This window comes from Schistocerca gregaria, chromosome 3 (genome assembly GCF_023897955.1).
Source record: "Schistocerca gregaria isolate iqSchGreg1 chromosome 3, iqSchGreg1.2, whole genome shotgun sequence".
Taxonomy (NCBI): Eukaryota; Metazoa; Arthropoda; class Insecta; order Orthoptera; family Acrididae; genus Schistocerca; species Schistocerca gregaria.
In genome coordinates, this window is record NC_064922.1 from 10,717,005 (window position 1) to 10,736,335 (window position 19,331).

Genomic DNA, 19,331 nt, shown 5'->3' on the forward strand with positions numbered 1-19,331 from the left:
CTGTTGTATTCAATCTTGATGCAATTTCTGTCTTTCAACAACACACTGATAGTCCACAGATTACAGAATGCCTTCAGATGTGCATCGGAAACTACTACTGGTCTTCAAGGGAACGATCAAAGCGTTGACTGTTTGAGACATTACTCCCATGGAGGAAAGTGCGCATGGTGACTGTTGTATTCAATCCCTGTGCAATTTCTGTGATTGAACCACACTCTGATAGTTTACAGATTACATAATGCCCCCAGATTTACATCGGAAACTACTACTGTTCCTAAAGGGATCGATCAAATCGTAAACTGTTTGAGACATTACTCCCATGGAGGAAAGTGCGCATGGTGACTGTTGTATTCACTCCCGATGCAATTTCTGTGTTTCATCAACACTTTGAAGCACCACAGATTACAGAATGCCTCCAGATGTGCATCGGAAACCACTACTGGTATTCCAGGAAACGATCAAAGCGTAGACAGTTTGAGACATTACTCCCATGGAGAAAATAGCGCATGGTGACTGTTGTATTCAGTCCCGAGGCAATTTCTGTGCTTTATCAACGCTTTAAAGGCCCACAGATTACAGAATGCCTCCAGATGTGCATCGGAAACTACTACTGGTCTTGCAGGGAACGATCAAAGCGTAGACTGTTAGAGACATTACTCCCATGGAGGAAAGTCCGCATGGTGAATGTTGTATTGAATCCCGATGCAATTTCTGTGTTTCATCAACACTTTGAAGGTCCAAAGATTACAGAATGCTTCCAGATGTGCATCGGAGACTACTACTGGTCTTCCAGGAGACGATCAAACCGTAGACTGTTTCAGACATTACTCCCATGGAGGAAAGTGCGAATGGTGGCTGTTGTATTCAATCCCGAGGCAATTTCTGTGTATCATTAACACTTTGAAGGTCCACAGGTAACAGAATGCCTCCAGATGTGTATCGGAAACTACTACTGGTGTTCCAGGAAACGATCAAAACGTTGACTTTTTGAGACATTACTCCCATGGAGGAAAGTTCTCATGGTGACTGTTGTATTCAATCCCGATTCCATTTCTGTGTTTCAACAACACTCTTATAGTCTACAGATTACAGAAAGCCTCCAGATGTGCATCGAAAACTACTACTGGTCGTCGAGGGAACGATCAAAGCGCAGACTGTTTGAGACATTAGTCCCATGGGGGAAAGTGCGCATGGTGACTGTTGTATTCAATCTCGATGCAAATTCTGTGTTCCAACAACACTCTGATAGTCCACAGATTACAGAATGCCTTCAGATGTGCATCGGAAACTACTACCGGTCTTCAAGGGAACGATCAAAGCGTAGACTGTTTGAGACATTACTCCCATGGAGGAAAGTGCGCATTATGACTGTTGTATTCAATCCCTATGCAATTTCTGTGTTTCATCAACACTCTGAAGGTCCACAGATTACAGAATGCCTCCAGATGTGCATCGGAAACTACTACTGGTCTTGCAGGGAACGATCAAAGCGTAGACTGTTGGAGACATTACTCCCTTGGAGGAAAGTGCGCATGGTGACTGTTGTATTCAATCCTGATGCAATTTCTGTGTTTCATCATCACTTTGATAGTCCACACATTACAGAATGCCCCCAGATGTGCATAGTAAACTACTACTGGTCTTCCAGGGAAAGATCAAAGCGTAAACTGTTTGAGACATTACTCCAATGGAGGAAAGAGCGCATGGTGACTGTTGTATTCAATAGCGATGCAATTTCTGTGTTTCATCAACACTCTGATAGTCCACACATTACGGAATGCCCACAGATGTTCATCGGAAGCTACTACTGGTCTTCCAGGGAACGATCAAAGCGTAAACTGTTTGAGACATTACTCCCATGGAGGAATATGCGCATGGTGACTCTTGTATTCAATCCCGAGGCAATATCTGTGTTTCATCAACACTTTGAAGGTCCACAGATTACAGAATGCCTCCATATGTGCATCGGAAACTACTACTGGTCTAGCAGGGAACGATCAAAGCGTAGACTATTTGAGACATTACTCCCATGGAGGAAAGTGCGAATGATGAATGTTGTATTCAATCCCGCGGCAATTTCTGTGTTTCATCAACACTTTCAAGGTCCACAGATTACAGAATGCCTCCAGATGTGCATCGGAAACTACTACTGGGCTTGCAGGGAACGATAAAAGCGTAGACTGTTTGAGACATTACTCCCATGGAGGAAAGTGCGCATGGTGACAGTTGTATTCAATCCCGCGGAAATTTGTGTGTTTCATCAACACTTTTAAGGTCCACAGATTACAGAATGCCACCAGATGTGCATCGGAAACTACTACTAGTCTTCCAGGAAACGATCAAAACGTAGACAGTTTGAGACATTACTCCCACGGAGGAAAGTTCTCATGGTGACTGTTGTATTCAATCCCGTTTCCATTTCTGTGTTTCAACAACACTCTTATAGTCCACAGATTATAGAAAGCCTCCAGATGTGCATCGGAAACTACTACTGGTCATCCAGGGAACGATCAAAGCGTAGACTGTTTGAGACATTAGTCCCATGGGGGAAAGTGCGCATGGTGACTGTTGTATTCAATCTCGATGCAATTTCTGTGTTCCAACAACACTCTGATAGTCCACAGATTACAGAATGCCTCCAGATGTGCATCGGAAACTACTATGGATCTTCAAGGGAACGATCAAAGCGTAGACTGTTTGAGACATTACTCCCATTTAGAAGAATTGCGCATCGTGACTGTTGTATTCAATCCCGATGCAATTTCTGTGTTTCAACAACGCTCTGATAGTCCACACATTACAGAATGAACCCAGATGTGCATCGGAAACTACTACTGGTCATCCAGGGAACGATCAAAGCGTAGACTGTTTGAGACATTAGTCCCATGGGGGAAAGTGCGCATAGTCCACAGATTACATAATGACACCAGATGTGCATAGGAAATTACTACTGGTCTTGCAGGGACCGATCAAAGCGTAGACTGTTAGAGACATTACTCCCATGGAGGAAAGTGCGCATTATGACTGTTGTATTCAATCACGATGCTATTTCTGTGTTTCATCAACACTTTGAAGGTCCACAGATTACAGAATGCCTCCAGATGTGCATCGGAAACTACTACTGGTCTTGCAGGGAACGATCAAAGCGTAGACTGTTGGAGACATTACACCCTTGGAGGAAAGTGCGCATGGTGACTGTTGTATTCAATCCTGATGCACTTTCTTTGTTTCATCAACACTGTGATAGTCCACAGATTACAGATTGCTCCCAGATGTACATAGGAAACTACTACTGGTATTCCAGGGAGCGATCAAAGCGTAATCTGTTTGAGACATTACTCCCATGGAGGAAAGTGCGCACGGTGACTGTTGTATTCAATCCCGATGCAATTTCTGGGTTTCATCAACACTCTGATAGTCCACAGATTTCAGAATGCCCCCAGATGTGCATCGGAAACTATACTGGTCTTCCAGGGAACGATAAAAGCGTAAACTGGTTGAGGCATTACTCACATGGAGGAAAGTATGCATGGTGAATGTTGAATTCAATCCCGGTGCAATTTCTGTGTTTGAACAACACTCTAATAGTTTACAGATTACAGAATGCCTCCAGATGTGCATCGGAAACTACTACTGGTCTTAAAGGGAACGATCAAATCCTAGACTGTTTGAGACATTACTCCCATGGAGGAAAATGCGCATGATAACTGTTGTATTCAATCCCGAGTCAATTTCTGTGTTTCATCATCACTTTGAAGGTCCACAGATTACAGAATGCCTCCAGATGTGCATCGGAAACTACTAGTGGTCTTGCAGGGAACGATCAAAGCGAAGACCGTTTGAGGCATTACTCCCATGGAGGTGAATGCGCATGGTGACTGTTGTATTCAATCCCGACGCAATTTCTGTGTTTCGTCAACACTCTTATAGTCCACAGATTACAGAATGCCCCCAGATGTACGTCGGAAACTACTACTGGTCTTCCAGGGAACGATCAAAGCGTAAACTATTTGAGTCAATACTCCCATGGAGGAAAGTGCGCATGGTGACTGTTGTATTCAATCCCGATGCAATTTCTGTGTTTCATCAACACTCTGATAGTCCACAGATTACAGAATGACACCATATGTGCATCGGAAACTACTACTTGACTTCCAGGAAACGATCAAAGCGTAGACAGTTTGAGACATTACTCCCATGGAGGAAAGTGCGCATGGTGACTGTTGTATTTAATCCCGCCACAATTCCAGTGTTTCATCAACACTTTTATGGTCCACAGAATACAGAATGCCCCCAGATTTGCATAGTAATCTACTACTGGTCTTCCAGGGAAAGATCAAAGCGTAAACTGTTTGAGACATTACTCCAATGGAGGAAAGAGCGCATGGTGACTCTTGTATTCAATCGCGATGCAATTTCTGTGTTTCATCAACACTCTGATAGTCCACACATTACGGAATGCCCACAGATGTTCATCGGAAACTACTACTGGTCTTCCAGGGAACGATCAAAGCGTAAACTGTTTGAGACATTACTCCCATGGAGGAATGTGCGCATGGTGACTCTTGTATTCAATCCCGAGGCAATATCTGTGTTTCATCAACACTTTGAAGGTCCACAGATTACAGAATGCCTCCATATGTGCATCGGAAACTACTACTGGTCTTGTATAGAACGATCAAAGCGTAGACTATTTGAGACATTACTCCCATGGAGGAAAGTGCGAATGATGACTGTTGTATTCAATCCCGATGCAATTTCTGGGTTTCATCAACACTTTCAAGGTCCACAGATTACAGAATGCCTCCAGATGTGCATCGGAAACTACTACTGGGCTTGCAGGGAACGATAAAAGCGTAGACTGTTTGAGACATTACTAACATGGAGGTAAGTGCGCATGGTGACAGTTGTATTCAATCCAGCGGAAATTTGTGTGTTTCATCAACACTTTTAAGGTCCACAGATTACAGAATGAAACCAGATGTGCATCGGAAACTACTACTGGTCTTCCAGGAAACGATCAAAACGTAGACAGTTTGAGACATTACTCCCATGGAGGAAAGTTCTCATGGTGACTGTTGTATTCAATCCCGATTCCATTTCTGTGTTTCAACAACACTCTTATAGTCCACAGATTATAGAAAGCCTCCAGATGTGCATCGGAAACTACTACTGGTCATCCAGGGAACGATCAAAGCGTAGACTGTTTGAGACATTAGTCCCATGGGGGAAAGTGCGCATGGTGACTGTTGTATTCAATCTCGATGCAATTTCTGTGTTCCAACAACACTCTGATAGTCCACAGATTACAGAATGCCTCCAGATTTGCATCGGAAACTACTATGGGTCTTCAAGGGAACGATCAAAGCGTAGACTGTTTGAGACATTACTCCCATTTAGAAGAATTGCGCATGGTGACTGTTGTATTCAATCCCGATGCAATTTCTGTGTTTCAACAACGCTCTGATAGTCCACACATTACAGAATGAACCCAGATGTGCATCGGAAACTACTACTGGTCATCCAGGGAACGATCAAAGCGTAGACTGTTTGAGACATTAGTCCCATGGGGGAAACTGCGCATAGTGCACAGATTACATAATGACACCAGATGTGCATAGGAAACTACTACTGGTCTTGCAGGGACCGATCAAAGCGTAGACTGTTAGAGACATTACTCCCAAGGAGGAAAGTGCGCATTATGACTGTTGTATTCAATCACGATGCAATTTCTGTGTTTCATCAACACTTTGAAGGTCCACAGATTACAGAATACCTCCAGATGTGCATCGGAAACTACTACTGGTCTTGCAGGGAACGATCAAAGCGTAGACTGTTGGAGACATTACACCCTTGGAGGAAAGTGCGCATGGTGACTGTTGTATTCAATCCTGATGCACTTTCTGTTTTTCATCAACACTGTGATAGTCCACAGATTACAGATTGCTCCCAGATGTACATCGGAAACTACTGCTGGTCTTCCAGGGAGCGATCAAAGCGTAATCTGTTTGAGACATTACTCCCATGGAGGAAAGTGCGCATGGTGACTGTTGTATTCAATCCCGATGCAATTTCTGGGTTTCATCAACACTCTGATAGTCCACAGATTTCAGAATGCCCCCAGATGTGCATCGGAAACTATACTGGTTTTCCAGGGAACGATAAAAGCGTAAACTGGTTGAGACATTACTCACATGGAGGAAAGTATGCATGGTGAATGTTGTATTCAATCCCGGTGCAATTTCTGTGTTTGAACAACACTCTAATAGTCCACAGATTACAGAATGCCTCCAGATGTTCATCGGAAACTACTATGGGTCTTGAAGGGAACGATCAAAGCGTAGACTGTTTGAGACATTACTCCCATTTAGAAGAATTGCGCATGGTGACTGCTGTATTCAATCCCGATGCAATTTCTGTGTTTCAACAACACTCTGATAGTCCACACATTACAGAATGAACCCAGATGTGCATCGGAAACTACTACTGGTCATCCAGGGAACGATCAAAGCGTAGACTGTTTGAGACATTAGTCCCATGGGGGAAAGTGCGCATGGTGACTGTTGTATTCAATCTCGATGCAATTTCTGTGTTCCAACAACACTCTGATAGTCCACAGATTACAGAATGCCTCCAGATGTGCATCGGAAACTACTATGGGTCTTCAAGGGAACGATCAAAGCGTAGACTGTTTGAGACATTACTCCCATTTAGAAGAATTGCGCATGGTGACTGTTGTATTCAATCCCGATGCAATTTCTGTGTTTCAACAACGCTCTGATAGTCCACACATTACAGAATGAACCCAGATGTGCATCGGAAACTACTACCGGTCATCCAGGGAACGATCAAAGCGTAGACTGTTTGAGACATTAGTCCCATGGGGGAAAGTGCGCATAGTCCACAGATTACATAATGACACCAGATGTGCATAGGAAACTACTACTGGTCTTGCAGGGACCGATCAAAGCGTAGACTGTTAGAGACATTACTCCCATGGAGGAAAGTGCGCATTATGACTGTTGTATTCAATCACGATGCAGTTTCTGTGTTTCATCAACACTTTGAAGGTCCACAGATTACAGAATGCCTCCAGATGTGCATCGGAAACTACTACTGGTCTTGCAGGGAACGATCAAAGCGTAGACTGTTGGAGACATTACACCCTTGGAGGAAAGTGCGCATGGTGACTGTTGTATTCAATCCTGATGCACTTTCTGTGTTTCATCAACACTGTGATAGTCCACAGATTACAGATTGCTCCCAGATGTACATCGGAAGCTACTACTGGTCTTCCAGGGAGCGATCAAAGCGTAATCTGTTTGAGACATTACTCCCATGGAGGAAAGTGCGCATGGTGACTGTTGTATTCAATCCCGATGCAATTTCTGGGTTTCATCAACACTCTGATAGTCCACAGATTCCAGAATGCCCCCAGATGTGCATCGGAAACTATACTGGTCTTCCAGGGAACGATAAAAGCGTAAACTGGTTGAGACATTACTCACATGGAGGAAAGTATGCATGGTGAATGTTGTATTCAATCCCGGTGCAATTTCTGTGTTTGAACAACACTCTAATAGTTTACAGATTACAGAATGCCTCCAGATGTGCATCGGAAACTACTACTGGTCTTAAAGGGAACGATCAAATCCTAGACTGTTTGAGACATTACTCCCATGGAGGAAAATGCGCATGATAACTGTTGTATTCAATCCCGAGTCAATTTCTGTGTTTCATCAACACTTTGAAGGTCCACAGATTACAGAATGCCTCCAGATGTGCATCGGAAACTACTAGTGGTCTTGCAGGGAACAATCAAAGCGAAGACTGTTTGAGGCATTACTCCCATGGAGGTGAATGCGCATGGTGACTGTTGTATTCAATCCCGACGCAATATCTGTGTTTCGTCAACACTCTTATAGTCCACAGATTACAGAATGCCCCCAGATGTATGTTGGAAACTACTAGTGGTCTTCCAGGGAACGATCAAAGCGTAAACTATTTGAGTCAATACTCCCATGGAGGAAAGTGCGCATGGTGACTGTTGTATTCAATCCCGAGGCAATTTCTGTGTTTCATCAACACTCTGATAGTCCACAGATTACAGAATGACACCATATGTGCATCGGAAACTACTACTTGACTTCCAGGAAACGATCAAAGCGTAGACAGTTCGAGACATTACTCCCATGGAGGAAAGTGCGCATGGTGACTGTTGTATTTAATCCCGCCACAATTCCAGTGTTTCATCAACACTTTTATGGTCCACAGAATACAGAATGCCCCCAGATTTGCATAGTAATCTACTACTGGTCTTCCAGGGAAAGATCAAAGCGTAAACTGTTTGAGACATTACTCCAATGGAGGAAAGAGCGCATGGTGACTCTTGTATTCAATCGCGATGCAATTTCTGTGTTTCATCAACACTCTGATAGTCACACATTACGGAATGCCCACAGATGTTCATCGGAAACTACTACTGGTCTTCCAGGGAACGATCAAAGCGTAAACTGTTTGAGACATTACTCCCATGGAGGAATGTGCGCATGGTGACTCTTGTATTCAATCCCGAGGCAATATCTGTGTTTCATCAACACTTTGAAGGTCCACAGATTACAGAATGCCTCCATATGTGCATCGGAAACTACTACTGGTCTTGTATAGAACGATCAAAGCGTAGACTATTTGAGACATTACTCCCATGGAGGAAAGTGCGAATGATGACTGTTGTATTCAATCCCGATGCAATTTCTGGGTTTCATCAACACTTTCAAGGTCCACAGATTACAGAATGCCTCCAGATGTGCATCGGAAACTACTACTGGGCTTGCAGGGAACGATAAAAGCGTAGACTGTTTGAGACATTACTAACATGGAGGTAAGTGCGCATGGTGACAGTTGTATTCAATCCCGCGGAAATTTGTGTGTTTCATCAACACTTTTAAGGTCCACAGATTACAGAATGAAACCAGATGTGCATCGGAAACTACTACTGGTCTTCCAGGAAACGATCAAAACGTAGACAGTTTGAGACATTACTCCCATGGAGGAAAGTTCTCATGGTGACTGTTGTATTCAATCCCGATTCCATTTCTGTGTTTCAACAACACTCTTATAGTCCACAGATTTTAGAAAGCCTCCAGATGTGCATCGGAAACTACAACTGGTCATCCAGGGAACGATCAAAGCGTAGACTGTTTGAGACATTAGTCCCATGGGGGAAAGTGCGCATGGTGACTGTTGTATTCAATCTCGATGCAATTTCTGTGTTCCAACAACACTCTGATAGTCCACAGATTACAGAATGCCTCCAGATTTGCATCGGAAACTACTATGGGTCTTCAAGGGAACGATCAAAGCGTAGACTGTTTGAGACATTACTCCCATTTAGAAGAATTGCGCATGGTGACTGTTGTATTCAATCCCGATGCAATTTCTGTGTTTCAACAACGCTCTGATAGTCCACACATTACAGAATGAACCCAGATGTGCATCGGAAACTACTACTGGTCATCCAGGGAACGATCAAAGCGTAGACTGTTTGAGACATTAGTCCCATGGGGGAAACTGCGCATAGTGCACAGATTACATAATGACACCAGATGTGCATAGGAAACTACTACTGGTCTTGCAGGGACCGATCAAAGCGTAGACTGTTAGAGACATTACTCCCAAGGAGGAAAGTGCGCATTATGACTGTTGTATTCAATCACGATGCAATTTCTGTGTTTCATCAACACTTTGAAGGTCCACAGATTACAGAATGCCTCCAGATGTGCATCGGAAACTACTACTGGTCTTGCAGGGAACGATCAAAGCGTAGACTGTTGGAGACATTACACCCTTGGAGGAAAGTGCGCATGGTGACTGTTGTATTCAATCCTGATGCACTTTCTGTTTTTCATCAACACTGTGATAGTCCACAGATTACAGATTGCTCCCAGATGTACATCGGAAACTACTACTGGTCTTCCAGGGAGCGATCAAAGCGTAATCTGTTTGAGACATTACTCCCATGGAGGAAAGTGCGCATGGTGACTGTTGTATTCAATCCCGATGCAATTTCTGGGTTTCATCAACACTCTGATAGTCCACAGATTTCAGAATGCCCCCAGATGTGCATCGGAAACTATACTGGTTTTCCAGGGAACGATAAAAGCGTAAACTGGTTGAGACATTACTCACATGGAGGAAAGTATGCATGGTGAATGTTGTATTCAATCCCGGTGCAATTTCTGTGTTTGAACAACACTCTAATAGTCCACAGATTACAGAATGCCTCCAGATGTGCATCGGAAACTACTATGGGTCTTGAAGGGAACGATCAAAGCGTAGACTGTTTGAGACATTACTCCCATTTAGAAGAATTGCGCATGGTGACTGCTGTATTCAATCCCGATGCAATTTCTGTGTTTCAACAACACTCTGATAGTCCACACATTACAGAATGAACCCAGATGTGCATCGGAAACTACTACTGGTCATCCAGGGAACGATCAAAGCGTAGACTGTTTGAGACATTAGTCCCATGGGGGAAAGTGCGCATGGTGACTGTTGTATTCAATCTCGATGCAATTTCTGTGTTCCAACAACACTCTGATAGTCAACAGATTACAGAATGCCTCCAGATGTGCATCGGAAACTACTATGGGTCTTCAAGGGAACGATCAAAGCGTAGACTGTTTGAGACATTACTCCCATTTAGAAGAATTGCGCATGGTGACTGTTGTATTCAATCCCGATGCAATTTCTGTGTTTCAACAACGCTCTGATAGTCCACACATTACAGAATGAACCCAGATGTGCATCGGAAACTACTACTGGTCATCCAGGGAACGATCAAAGCGTAGACTGTTTGAGACATTAGTCCCATGGGGGAAAGTGCGCATAGTCCACAGATTACATAATGACACCAGATGTGCATAGGAAACTACTACTGGTCTTGCAGGGACCGATCAAAGCGTAGACTGTTAGAGACATTACTCCCATGGAGGAAAGTGCGCATTATGACTGTTGTATTCAATCACGATGCAGTTTCTGTGTTTCATCAACACTTTGAAGGTCCACAGATTACAGAATGCCTCCAGATGTGCATCGGAAACTACTACTGGTCTTGCAGGGAACGATCAAAGCGTAGACTGTTGGAGACATTACACCCTTGGAGGAAAGTGCGCATGGTGACTGTTGTATTCAATCCTGATGCACTTTCTGTGTTTCATCAACACTGTGATAGTCCACAGATTACAGATTGCTCCCAGATGTACATCGGAAGCTACTACTGGTCTTCCAGCGAGCGATCAAAGCGTAATCTGTTTGAGACATTACTCCCATGGAGGAAAGTGCGCATGGTGACTGTTGTATTCAATCCCGATGCAATTTCTGGGTTTCATCAACACTCTGATAGTCCACAGATTCCAGAATGCCCCCAGATGTGCATCGGAAGCTATACTGGTCTTCCAGGGAACGATAAAAGCGTAAACTGGTTGAGACATTACTCACATGGAGGAAAGTATGCATGGTGAATGTTGTATTCAATCCCGGTGCAATTTCTGTGTTTGAACAACACTCTAATAGTCCACAGATTACAGAATGCCTCCAGATGTGCATCGGAAACTACTATGGGTCTTGAAGGGAACGATCAAAGCGTAGACTGTTTGAGACATTACTCCCATTTAGAAGAATTGCGCATGGTGACTGCTGTATTCAATCCCGATGCAATTTCTGTGTTTCAACAACACTCTGATAGTCCACACATTACAGAATGAACCCAGATGTGCATCGGAAACTACTACTGGTCATCCAGGGAACGATCAAAGCGTAGACTGTTTGAGACATTAGTCCCATGGGGGAAAGTGCGCATGGTGACTGTTGTATTCAATCTCGATGCAATTTCTGTGTTCCAACAACACTCTGATAGTCCACAGATTACAGAATGCCTCCAGATGTGCATCGGAAACTACTATGGGTCTTCAAGGGAACGATCAAAGCGTAGACTGTTTGAGACATTACTCCCATTTAGAAGAATTGCGCATGGTGACTGTTGTATTCAATCCCGATGCAATTTCTGTGTTTCAACAACGCTCTGATAGTCCACACATTACAGAATGAACCCAGATGTGCATCGGAAACTACTACTGGTCATCCAGGGAACGATCAAAGCGTAGACTGTTTGAGACATTAGTCCCATGGGGGAAAGTGCGCATAGTCCACAGATTACATAATGACACCAGATGTGCATAGGAAACTACTACTGGTCTTGCAGGGACCGATCAAAGCGTAGACTGTTAGAGACATTACTCCCATGGAGGAAAGTGCGCATTATGACTGTTGTATTCAATCACGATGCAGTTTCTGTGTTTCATCAACACTTTGAAGGTCCACAGATTACAGAATGCCTCCAGATGTGCATCGGAAACTACTACTGGTCTTGCAGGGAACGATCAAAGCGTAGACTGTTGGAGACATTACACCCTTGGAGGAAAGTGCGCATGGTGACTGTTGTATTCAATCCTGATGCACTTTCTGTGTTTCATCAACACTGTGATAGTCCACAGATTACAGATTGCTCCCAGATGTACATCGGAAGCTACTACTGGTCTTCCAGGGAGCGATCAAAGCGTAATCTGTTTGAGACATTACTCCCATGGAGGAAAGTGCGCATGGTGACTGTTGTATTCAATCCCGATGCAATTTCTGGGTTTCATCAACACTCTGATAGTCCACAGATTCCAGAATGCCCCCAGATGTGCATCGGAAGCTATACTGGTCTTCCAGGGAACGATAAAAGCGTAAACTGGTTGAGACATTACTCACATGGAGGAAAGTATGCATGGTGAATGTTGTATTCAATCCCGGTGCAATTTCTGTGTTTGAACAACACTCTAATAGTTTACAGATTACAGAATGCCTCCAGATGTGCATCGGAAACTACTACTGGTCTTAAAGGGAACGATCAAATCCTAGACTGTTTGAGACATTACTCCCATGGAGGAAAATGCGCATGATAACTGTTGTATTCAATCCCGAGTCAATTTCTGTGTTTCATCAACACTTTGAAGGTCCACAGATTACAGAATGCCTCCAGATGTGCATCGGAAACTACTAGTGGTCTTGCAGGGAACAATCAAAGCGAAGACTGTTTGAGGCATTACTCCCATGGAGGTGAATGCGCATGGTGACTGTTGTATTCAATCCCGACGCAATATCTGTGTTTCGTCAACACTCTTATAGTCCACAGATTACAGAATGCCCCCAGATGTATGTTGGAAACTACTAGTGGTCTTCCAGGGAACGATCAAAGCGTAAACTATTTGAGTCAATACTCCCATGGAGGAAAGTGCGCATGGTGACTGTTGTATTCAATCCCGAGGCAATTTCTGTGTTTCATCAACACTCTGATAGTCCACAGATTACAGAATGACACCATATGTGCATCGGAAACTACTACTTGACTTCCAGGAAACGATCAAAGCGTAGACAGTTCGAGACATTACTCCCATGGAGGAAAGTGCGCATGGTGACTGTTGTATTTAATCCCGCCACAATTCCAGTGTTTCATCAACACTTTTATGGTCCACAGATTACAGAATGCCTCCAGATGTGCATCGGAAACTACTACTGGTCTTGCAGGGAACGATCAAAGCGTAGACTGTTAGAGACATTACTCCCATGGAGGAAAGTCCGCATGGTGAATGTTGTATTGAATCCCGATGCAATTTCTGTGTTTCATCAACACTTTGAAGGTCCAAAGATTACAGAATGCTTCCAGATGTGCATCGGAGACTACTACTGGTCTTCCAGGAAACGATCAAACCGTAGACTGTTTGAGACATTACTCCCATGGAGGAAAGTGCGAATGGTGACTGTTGTATTCAATCCCGAGGCAATTTCTGTGTTTCATTAACACTTTGAAGGTCCACAGGTAGCAGAATGCCTCCAGATGTGCATCGGAAACTACTACTGGTCTTCCAGGAAACGATCAAAACGTAGACAGTTTGAGACATTACTCCCATGGAGGAAAGTTCTCATGGTGACAGTTGTATTCAATCCCGATTCCATTTCTGTGTTTCAACAACACTCTTATAGTCCACAAATTACAGAAAGCCTCCAGATGTGCATCGGAAACTACTACTGGTCATCCAGGGAACGATCAAAGCGTAGACTGTTTGAGACATTAGTCCCATGGGGGAAAGTGCGCATGGTGACTGTTGTATTAAATCCCGATGCAAATTCTGTGTTCCAACAACACTCTGATAGTCCACAGATTACAGAATGACTCCAGATGTGCATCGGAAACTACTACTGGTCTTCAAGGGAACGATCAAAGCGTAGACTGTTTGAGACATTACTCCCATTTTGAAGAATTGCGCTTGGTGACAGCTGTATTCAATCCCGATGCAATTTCTGTGTTTCAACAACACTCTGATAGTCCACACATTACAGAATGAACCCAGATGTGCATCTGAAACTACTACTGGTCATCCAGGGAACGATCAAAGCGTAGACTGTTAGAGACATTACTCCCATGGAGGAAAGTGCGCATTATGACTGTTGTATTCAATCCCGATGCAATTTCTGTGTTTCATCAACACTTTGAAGGTCCACAGAATACAGAATGCCTCCAGATGTGCATCGGAAACTACTACTGGTCTTGCAGGGAACGATCAAAACGTAGACTGTTGGAGACATTACTCCCTTGGAGGAAAGTGCGCATGGTGACTGTTGTCTTCAATCCTGATGCAATTTCTGTGTTTCATCATCACTTTGATAGTCCACACATTACAGAATGCCCCCAGATGTGCATAGTAAGCTACTACTGGTCTTCCAAGGAACGATCAAAGCGTAGACTGTTTGAGACATTTCTCCCATGGAGGAAAGTGCGAATGGTGACTGTTGTATTCAATCCCGCGGCAATTTCTGTGTTTCATCAACACTTTCAAGGTCCACAGATTACAGAATGCCTCCAGATGTGCATCGGAAACTACTAGTGGTCTTGCAGGGAACGATCAAAGCGAAGACTGTTTGAGGCATTACTCCCATGGAGGTGTATGCGCATGGTGACTGTTGTATTCAATCCCGACGCAATTTCTGTGTTTCGTCAACACTCTTATAGTCCACAGATTACAGAATGCCCCCAGATGTACGTCGGAAACTACTACTGGTCTTCCAGGGAACGATCAAAGTGTAAACTATTTGAGTCAATACTCCCATGGAGGAAAGTGCGCATGGTGACTGTTGTATTTAATCCCGCCACAATTCCAGTGTTTCATCAACACTTTTATGGTCCACAGATTACAGAATGCCCCCAGATGTGCATAGAAATCTACTACTGGTCTTCCAGGGAAAGATCAAAGCGTAAACTCTTTGAGACATTACTCCAATGGAGGAAAGAGCGCATGGTGACTGTTGTATTCAATCCCGATGCAATTTCTGTGTTTCATCAACACTTTGAAGGTCCAAAGATTACAGAATGCTTCCAGATGTGCATCGGAGACTACTACTGGTCTTCCAGGAAACGATCAAAACGTAGACAGTTTGAGACATTACTCCCATGGAGGAAAGTTCTCATGGTGACAGTTGTATTCAATCCCGATTCCATTTCTGTGTTTCAACAACACTCTTATAGTCCACAAATTACAGAAAGCCTCCAGATGTGCATCGGAAACTACTACTGGTCATCCAGGGAACGATCAAAGCGTAGACTGTTTGAGACATTAGTCCCATGGGGGAAAGTGCGCATGGTGACTGTTGTATTCAATCCCGATGCAAATTCTGTGTTCCAACAACACTCTGATAGTCCACAGATTACAGAATGCCTCCAGATGTGCATCGGAAACTACTACTGGTCTTCAAGGGAACGATCAAAGCGTAGACTGTTTGAGACATTACTCCCATTTAGAAGAATTGCGCATGGTGACTGCTGTATTCAATCCCGATGCAATTTCTGTGTTTCAACAACACTCTGATAGTCCACATATTACAGAATGAACCCAGATGTGCATCGGAAACTCCTACTGGTCATCCAGGGAACGATCAAAGCGTAGACTGTTAGAGACATTAATCCCATGGGGGAAAGTGCGCATAGTCCACAGATTACATAATGACACCAGATGTGCATAGGAAACTACTACTGGTCTTGCAGGTAACGATCAAAGCGTAGACTGTTAGAGACATTACTCCCATGGAGGAAAGTGCGCATTATGACTGTTGTATTCAATCCCGATGCAATTTCTGTGTTTCATCAACACTTTGAAGGTCCACAGATTACAGAATGCCTCCAGATGTGCATCGGAAACTACTACTGGTCTTACAGGGAACGATCAAAACGTAGACTGTTGGAGACATTACTCCCTTGGAGGAAAGTGCGCATGGTGACTGTTGTATTCAATCCTGATGCAATTTCTGTGTTTCATCATCACTTTGATAGTCCACACATTACAGAATGCCTCCAGATGTGCATAGTAAACTACTACTGGTCTTCCAAGGAACGATCAAAGCGTAGACTGTTTGAGACATTACTCCCATGGAGGAAAGTGCGAATGGTGACTGTTGTATTCAATCCCGCGGCAATTTCTGTGTTTCATCAACACTTTCAAGGTCCACAGATTACAGAATGCCTCCAGATGTGCATCGGAAACTACTAGTGGTCTTGCAGGGAACGATCAAAGCGAAGACTGTTTGAGGCATTACTCCCATGGAGGTGAATGCGCATGGTGACTGTTGTATTCAATCCCGACGCAATTTCTGTGTTTCGTCAACACTCTTATAGTCCACAGTTTACAGAATGCCCCCAGATGTACGTCGGAAACTACTACTGGTCTTCCAGGGAACGATCAAAGCGTAAACTATTTCAGTCAATACTCCCATGGAGGAAAGTGCGCATGGTGACTGTTGTATTCAATCCCGATGCAATTTCTGTGTTTCATCAACACTCTGATAGTCCACAGATTACAGAATGACACCATATGTGCATCGGAAACTACTACTTGACTTCCAGGAAACGATCAAAGCGTAGACAGTTTGAGACATTAATCCCATGGAGGAAATTGCGCATGGTGACTGTTGTATTTAATCCCGCCACAATTCCAGTGTTTCATCAACACTTTTATGGTCCACAGATTACAGAATGAACCCAGATGTGCATCGGAAACTACTACTGGTCATCCAGGGAACGATCAAAGCGTAGACTGTTTGAGACATTAGTCCCATGGGGGAAAGTGCGCATAGTCCACAGATTACATAATGACACCAGATGTGCATAGGAAACTACTACTGGTCTTGCAGGGACCGATCAAAGAGTAGACTGTTAGAGACATTACTCCCATGGAGGAAAGTGCGCATATTGACTGTTGTATTCAATCACGATGCAATTTCTGTGTTTCATCAACACTTTGAAGGTCCACAGATTACAGAATGCCTCCAGATGTGCATCGGAAACTACTACTGGTCTTGCAGGGAACGATCAAAGCGTAGACTGTTGGAGACATTACACCCTTGGAGGAAAGTGCGCATGGTGACTGTTGTATTCAATCCTGATGCACTTTCTGTGTTTCATCAACACTGTGATAGTCCTCAGATTACAGATTGCTCCCAGATACACATCGGAAACTACTACTGGTCTTCCAGGGAGCGATCAAAGCGTAATCTGTTTGAGACATTACTCCCATGGAGGAAAGTGCGCATGGTGACTGTTGTATTCAATCCCGATGCAATTTCTGGGTTTCATCAACACTCTGATAGTCCACAGATTTCAGAATGCCCCCAGATGTGCATCGGAAACTATACTGGTCTTCCAGGGAACGATAAAAGCGTAAACTGGTTGAGACATTACTCACATGGAGGAAAGTATGCATGGTGAATGTTGTATTCAATCCCGGTGCAATTTCTGTGTTTGAACAACACTCTAATAGTTTACAGATTACAGAATGCCTCCATATGTGCATCGGAAACTACTACTGGTCTTAAAGGGAACGATCAAATCCTAGACTGTTTGAGACATTACTCCCATGGAGGAAAATGCGCATGATAACTGTTGTATTCAATCCCGAGTCAATTTCTGTGTTTCATCAACACTTTGAAGTTCCACAGATTACAGAATGCCTCCAGATGTGCATCGGAAACTACTAGTGGTCTTGCAGGGAACGATCAAAGCGAAGACTGTTTGAGGCATTACTCCCATGGAGGTGAATGCGCATGGTGACTGTTGTATTCAATCCCGACGCAATTTCTGTGTTTCGTCAACACTCTTATAGTCCACAGATTACAGAATGCCCCCAGATGTACGTTGGAAACTACTAGTGGTCTTCCAGGGAACGATCAAAGCGTAAACTATTTGAGTCAATACTCCCATGGAGGAAAGTGCGCATGGTGACTGTTGTATTCAATCCCGATGCAATTTCTGTGTTTCATCAACACTCTGATAGTCCACAGATTACAGAATGACACCATATGTGCATCGGAAACTACTACTTGACTTCCAGGAAACGATCAAAGCGTAGACAGTTTGAGACATTACTCCCATGGAGGAAAGTGCGCATGGTGACTGTTGTATTTAATCCCGCCACAATTCCAGTGTTTCATCAACACTTTTATGGTCCACAGATTACAGAATGCCTCCAGATGTGCATCGGAAACTACTGCTGGTCTTGCAGGGAACGATCAAAGCGTAGACTGTTAGAGACATTACTCCCATGGAGGAAAGTCCGCATGGTGAATGTTGTATTGAATCCCGATGCAATATCTGTGTTTCATCAACACTTTGAAGGTCCAAAGATTACAGAATGCTTCCAGATGTGCATCGGAGACTACTACTGGTCTTTCAGGAAACGATCAAACCGTAGACTGTTTGAGACATTACTCCCATGGAGGAAAGTGCGAATGGTGACTGTTGTATTCAATCATGAGGCAATCTCTGTGTTTCATTAACACTTTGAAGGTCCACAGGTAGCAGAATGCCTCCAGATGTGCATCGGAAACTACTACTGGTCTTCCAGGAAACGATCAAAACGTAGACAGTTTGAGACATTACTCCCATGGAGGAAAGCTCTCATGGTGACAGTTGTATTCAATCCCGATTCCATTTCTGTGTTTCAACAACACTCTTATAGTCCACATATTACAGAAAGCCTCCAGATGTGCATCGGAAACTACTACTGGTCATCCAGGGAACGATCAAAGCGTAGACTGTTTGAGACATTAGTCCCATGGGGGAAAGTGCGCATGGTGACTGTTGTATTCAATCCCGATGCAAATTCTGTGTTCCAACAACACTCTGATAGTCCACAGATTACAGAATGCCTCCAGATGTGCATCGGAAACTACTACTGGTC